General features: G+C 37.3%; 2 pseudogenes; both read left to right on the forward strand.

The window, feature by feature from the left end:
- Positions 1 to 859: 859 nt before the first annotated feature.
- Positions 860 to 3,031, forward strand: LOC140157878 (ATP-dependent translocase ABCB1 pseudogene; annotated as a pseudogene).
- A 129-nt stretch (positions 3,032 to 3,160) lies between these two features.
- Positions 3,161 to 4,008, forward strand: LOC140156378 (ATP-dependent translocase ABCB1 pseudogene; annotated as a pseudogene).
- Positions 4,009 to 6,557: the final 2,549 nt, after the last annotated feature.

The following is a 6,557-nucleotide window of genomic DNA, read 5'->3' on the forward strand; positions in this document are numbered from 1 at the left end:
CTCTAAAACTGATTATTTTCAGTGTACAATATTTGCTTTTTCAATATGTTTCTTTTGTGCAATAAGTTTAACCATGGAACAATTGAGAGATAAATAAACAGTAAGAAAGTAAAAATGTGAAAACAAAGGTGTAAATGTGGGCCACTTCCGTTGTGCAATATTCTGATGATGGTTAGCCACTCTTGACACCCCTGTCATCTTGCGCTCAGAAGTTAAATTGCTTTTTAGATACCGAGTTGAAACTTAGCAGACAATTAAAAAAACGATTAATAAATAATATCTGACAAAAAAACATCATTGTTTAATATGTGGTACCATAAAAAAAAATGGGTTTAATTTTCTACCTGTGACCTTATAATGGGACACCTTGTAAAATAAACAAATGTCTTTCTGGCAGAACGGCTCGTAGCATTTTGGTATAGCCTCTGAACCAGGGATCACAGATATTGTGGGTTCGAACCCTGGTAGAATTTTAATTCTATAATTTTTTTAAAATTTTGTTAAGTAAGGGGAAATTATAATCCAATCTGGTATAATTATGCACATGTACATGCGATCCAAATGTTAACTACAGAAAACAATATTGCTGACCGTCTGGTGTGACATAATACAAATCTATATCTGGTCAATATAAATTTGTACCCTCTAAGCCGACATATGAGTGGTTACATGTGCTGCAAAGTGTGTTGTCGTTTGGTTGGATTTGGGCTAAGACATAGCTAAGTCTTGGTCGTTCTGTCTACTGGTTTTCATTTCATAAGCATAAACTGCTGGTTTAATAACGTTGGCCTTATTGTGAGTAACTCAGTTACAATAATAGTTTCATCTTTCTTTTTCTTTTATCAGGTACTACAATCATCTCAATCACGTCAAAAGACAAGGCATCAAGAAAAATACAATTCAAGGGCTTTTCATTGGCATTTTCTACTTTGCCCTCTACGGTTGCTACTCGTTGTCGTTTTGGTATGGTACTAGACTTGTCCTACGGGGTGATGTAAGTGCAGGTGATATCTTTACAGTCTTTGGCGCAGTGTTGTTTGCATTCTCCGGTCTTGGCAACGTCGCACCAAACTTTGCTGAAATCGCCACTGCAAGAGTAGCTGCAGCAGTTGTCTGGAAGATCATCGATTGGAAGTCTGAAATTGACAGCAGTTCCGAAGAAGGACTTATACCCAAAACAATGAAAGGTCAAATCCATTTTGAGAACGTACACTTTGCGTATCCGAGTAGGAAAGATATTAAAGTACTTAATGGTTTAAGCTTACAGGTTAATGTTGGTGAGACAGTGGCACTTGTAGGGGAAAGTGGCAATGGTAAAAGCACAACAGTGAGACTTGTTCAAAGATTGTATGATATCGACAACGGAAAGATTGAAATTGACGGCAATGACATCAGAAACTTGAATGTTAATTGGTTGCGCAGGCATATCGGTGTCGTAAATCAAGAGCCGGTGTTATTTGCTACTTCGATTCAAGAAAACATCAGGTATGGACGGATGGGTGCCTCAAAAGATGAAATTGTCAAAGCTGCAAATGATGCCAATGCTCATGACTTCATCGCAGCTCTACCAGATGGTTATGACACACTTGTAGGTGATCGTGGGATTCAGTTATCAGTTGGACAGAAACAAAGGGTAGCGATTGCCAGAGCATTACTCAGAGATCCTGAAATTCTTCTGCTAGATGAGGCAACTTCGGCATTGGACACAGAGAGCGAGTCATTGGTGCAAAACGCACTTGATAAAGCTAAACTTGGACGTACGTCAATCGTGATTGCACACAGACTATCTACTGTCAAAAATGCAGATGTCATATGTGTTATTGATAAAGGAAGAATCCTGGAGAAGGGCAAGCATGAAGATCTAATGGAGATCTCTGACGGTATTTATAGAGCGTTAGCAACAGGAAAGTTGAAAGGAGCAAATGGCAGATTATCTCTCAATATAAGAAAAACACTGGAAGACATCGGAGATGTGGCGAAATATGTGAATGAATCTGATGTTAAAGTCGTTGATAAAGAAGATGAAAAGGAAAAGGCAGCTAAGCTGAAGAAACAAGATGAACTTGACGTGAAAAAGTATTTCAGCGTCGGCAAAATTATGAAAATGAACTCCCCTGAATCATTGTACATCATAATTGGGATCATTGCATCAGCTATTGCCGGCGCAGTGTCACCAGTATATGCTTATCTATTCAGCAGAATCATTGCAACATTTGCAATTCAAGACATAGATGAGCTAAAGGAACAAATTGCGTTTCTATGCGGTATGTTTATTGTGTTAGCAACAGCTGCGCTTATCTCCAATGTAATTCAAACCGCTGCTTTTGGTAAATCTGGCGAAGAATTGACTCTACGATTGAGGCATTTGAGTTTTAAGGCAATGCTAAGACAAAATATTGCATGGTTTGATGATGACCAAAACAGCGTAGGTATCCTTACCACGAGGCTTTCAACAGAAGCATCAGAAGTTAAAGGTATCACTGGAGTCAGGATTGGCTTTATTTTGCAAGTGTTCTGCGATATGGGAGTAGCCATTATCATCTCTCTATATTTTGGATGGCAGTTGACTCTTTTGCTCTTAGGGTTTATTCCTTTAATAGCACTAGCGGTTAGTATTAATTTTACAATCTTGACAGGAAACAATGTGGCCAGAAAAAAGGAGCAGGAAAAAGCTGGTAAATTAGTCCTGGAATCAATAGAAAACATTCGCACAGTTGTATCACTGACAAGGGAGAAAGATATATATGGTAACTTCAGATCAATACTAATGGGTCCGTACATGAAAAGTCAAAGGAACTCCATCTTTACTGGGGTAACATTTGCCTTCACCCAGCTTACCATCTATTTTGCATTTGCATCTGTATTCCGTTTAGGTGGTTATTTAGTAGCGAACGGACTTTTGGAATTCGAGAATATGTTTTTGGTTCTTGCGGCAATTGTCTTCGGAAGCATAGGCCTTGGGCGTATAATTACTGGCATACCTGATTATGGCAGAGCAAAATTTCCGCATGCCATATACTCAAAATACTAGATAGGGTACCACCAATTGACAGTTATAGTACAGATGGTTCCAAACCGGATTCGTTTAAATCAATAGTTCACTTCAAAGACTTATATTTCAAATACCCAACGCGCCCAAACGTCCAAGTACTTAGAGGACTATCGATGTCTGTAACGCCAGGAGAAACCTTGGCATTGGTGGGAAGTAGCGGGTGTGGAAAGAGCACAATATTCAATCTAACGGAACGATTATATGATCCACATCAAGGAAATGTGTACCTGGATCAGTTTGATATTAAGGATCTGAATATTCAGTGGTTAAGATCTCAAATTGGCTTGGTGTCTCAAGAACCAGTTTTGTTTGACGGGACAATCGCGTATAATATAGCGTACGGTGATAATGCCCGCCATGTACCGCTTACTGAAATCATCGAGTGCGCCAAGAATGCTAACATCCACAGCTTTATCGAGAAACTACCACTTGGGTATGACACAAACGTAGGTGAAAGAGGTACGCAGCTTTCAGGTGGGCAGAAACAAAGAATTGCGATCGCAAGAGCCTTGGTTCGAAACCCAAAACTACTTCTTCTAGATGAAGCTACATCCGCCTTAGATTCGGAAAACGAAAAGGCTGTACAAGATGCCCTTGATGAAGCTAAGAAAGGCCGCACGTGTATTACTATTGCTCATCGGTTGTCTACTATCCATGATGTTGATAAGATTGCTGTCATTCACGGAGGAGAAGCTGAACTTGGTACACACGATGAATTGATGGAACGCAAAGGGCAGTATTATAGTTTGTATACTGCCCAAGAACTAAAAACTTAATTACTGCTCTTTTCATGCACACAAATTGCATTGCCTTTACATTCAATACTGGAACTGCATTTGTATCAATGCGTACGATTTTTGTAGTTTTAAAGTTGATACGGATATTGTATGTTTGGATTTGTGAAATTCAACTATGGAGCATAGTTGGAAGAGTGGACGATTTTAGAACAACCTCATGAAAAGGATTATTTCATTGATGGAATGATAAAGTGAATGAATGAATGAATGAATGAATGAATGAATGAATGAATGAATGAATGAATGAATGAATTAGTTATGGGCTACTACATCACTCAGTAGGCCCACTAAATGTATGTCATCACAAGGCAGAATATCCAGAACTAAATGCGATAAGGTTTTGTCTTCAAAGTTTTTTGTAAATCTGGCTTTGGATGATAATCTTGTTCGTTTTATATTCAAATCACGCCTACAACTTTTAGAGTATAATTCTCTCCTGCACAAATACTATCCCAACACGTACCCAAAAACATGTCGCATTTGTAATAACTATACTGTATCCAACATCATGAATGGTTGTATGCTAGACACGACCGTATTCATACTGCAGTTACTGTCCGTTTTCCTATACACAATACACAGTGCTCTTTCCCATTGACGCGTGGCCTTTACAAATAGCCCTACGTTAACAGTATGGGGATATGACTAGTTAACGTCGCTGTGTGAAAAATAACCGGCCAATATTAAACGTACTCTTCTAAAGTTCTAGAAAATATAGTTTTTTAACATGTCCTACATTTTAAGCTAATTTAGATGTTTGGAAATATTCGTACTTTGGTGTTTTAGTTAATGTTATAGGTAATAGTACATTGCCTAGTTAACGTCGCTGTGTGATAAATAACCGGCCAATATTAAAAGTACTCTTCTAAAATTCTAGACAATATAGTTTTGTAACATGTCCTAAATTTTTAGCTAATTTAGGTGTTTGGAGAGGGTCGTACTTTTGTGTTTTAGGAAGGACATGTAAACGACAGATAACACCAAAAATATGAAGAAATTATTTCCAAACCGTGTTAAGTCAAAAATCATTATGTTGCTCATTTTCAAGAATGCTGGTTTACAAAAAGCACGCCATTGTCTGATTTCGTGAACAAAGCCACACATAACATTGTTTCCTTTCGTTTCCTTTATAATCGGTTACCCAACTGAAGCTATGAATACCAGCTTTATTGCGATATCGCACATGAAAACAGTCACTTGTGCACAACCAGAGAAGATCCGATTTAATCAGTTGAGCTGTTTCAATGAGTGTTATCTTGGTTTAATAGCTTTTAATGGGGTTAAGTCCTGCAAAGGTCGAGATGAATTCTACTGTAGACATGACTGCATCATGTGTGGCTCTTATTAGGGAGGAAACCATGAAACTACACCTCCAGTTTGATATTTTCAGCGACCATAACAAGCGACTTTCGTGGTACTCAATCTGATTTCCAATCACAGAAAAGCCGATCTCCTTATTTGTGATCGTCAGAACATGCAAGCTTTTATTGTTGATATGAATTGTCCAATTGATGCTTAACACATGTTATAACACCATATTAAATATTTACCGACCACTTAAAGGGCATATATATTGCAAAAACAAGTTTAATTCCATTCGAAGAGAAATTATTACTACATTACAAGTTGACACTCGTTGCAATTTTGTTAAAGCTCTTTTGATGATCAATGATGTATGTAATGCGCGACCTTGTACACGAGAAATAGGGAAGACACAACAAATTCTTAGGCCAAAATGGTTTTTTTTATTAATTTTTAAAAAGTAGATCAAAATATCTAGGACCCGTTTTTTAATTTTTTTTGAATTTTGACCAATTTTACCAAAAATATTAAAAATTTGGGCCCAAATCGGTGTTTTTTATGATTTTTTTGAAAATTCAGCATTTTTGACCATTTTTGGTGCAAATTTCTGAATGTTGGTCGAAATTAAACAAAAATGAAAAAACGCGTCGTAGATATTTTGATCTAGTTTTTAAAAATTAATAAAAAAAAATTGGTACGGTGCACGAAAAAGAAGTGGGTCAAAAACCGTTATTTTGGGCCAAAAATGGCATTTTGGCCCAAATTTGACCTCACAGATGAACTTATCAAGTCTTTGCCATTCTAAATATGTATACTTTTATATACTTTAGACCAACAATTTAGAAGTTATGAGGCCCGAAAGTTTCCATAATTCCAGGGTTCAGACCAACCTTAAGTTATTATCATAATTATTAGGATATAGTAGGATTTATTTATATTTATAACATTCGGCCAAAGCCGGGCAAAATCCACTAGTAGTGCTTAGAGACTACTAATTTCAAAGGATGTCAACCGAATATGAGAAGAGGTTCGATTACAGATGTAGGAGGAAAATTGGAGTGCCCGGAGAAAAACCTGCTTGGACGAGCAAGGGTCGGCAACAAAACTCACATGTGAAACGCGGGAATGAAACCCGGGCCACAGTAATAAGAAGCGAGTGAGAAGACTACTACAATAACACTTTCTACACAGACATGTAAGACTATTGTTAAAAATGTCATTTTCCAACAAATACTTTAAAATCGTTTTGTACGCAAAGTCATGTCATAAAACGTACTCACAAAGTCGTCTGAATAGATTGTTGGATTGATGCGAAACTCGGTGGATGTGATTTAAGTATAAATTAAATGTAGACCTATTTGAGACACATTTTTAGCTTATAGTATGTCATTGGTGGTATTCGTGGT

The sequence above is a fragment of the Amphiura filiformis genome, chromosome 7 (assembly GCF_039555335.1).
Source record: "Amphiura filiformis chromosome 7, Afil_fr2py, whole genome shotgun sequence".
NCBI lineage: Eukaryota > Metazoa > Echinodermata > Ophiuroidea > Amphilepidida > Amphiuridae > Amphiura > Amphiura filiformis.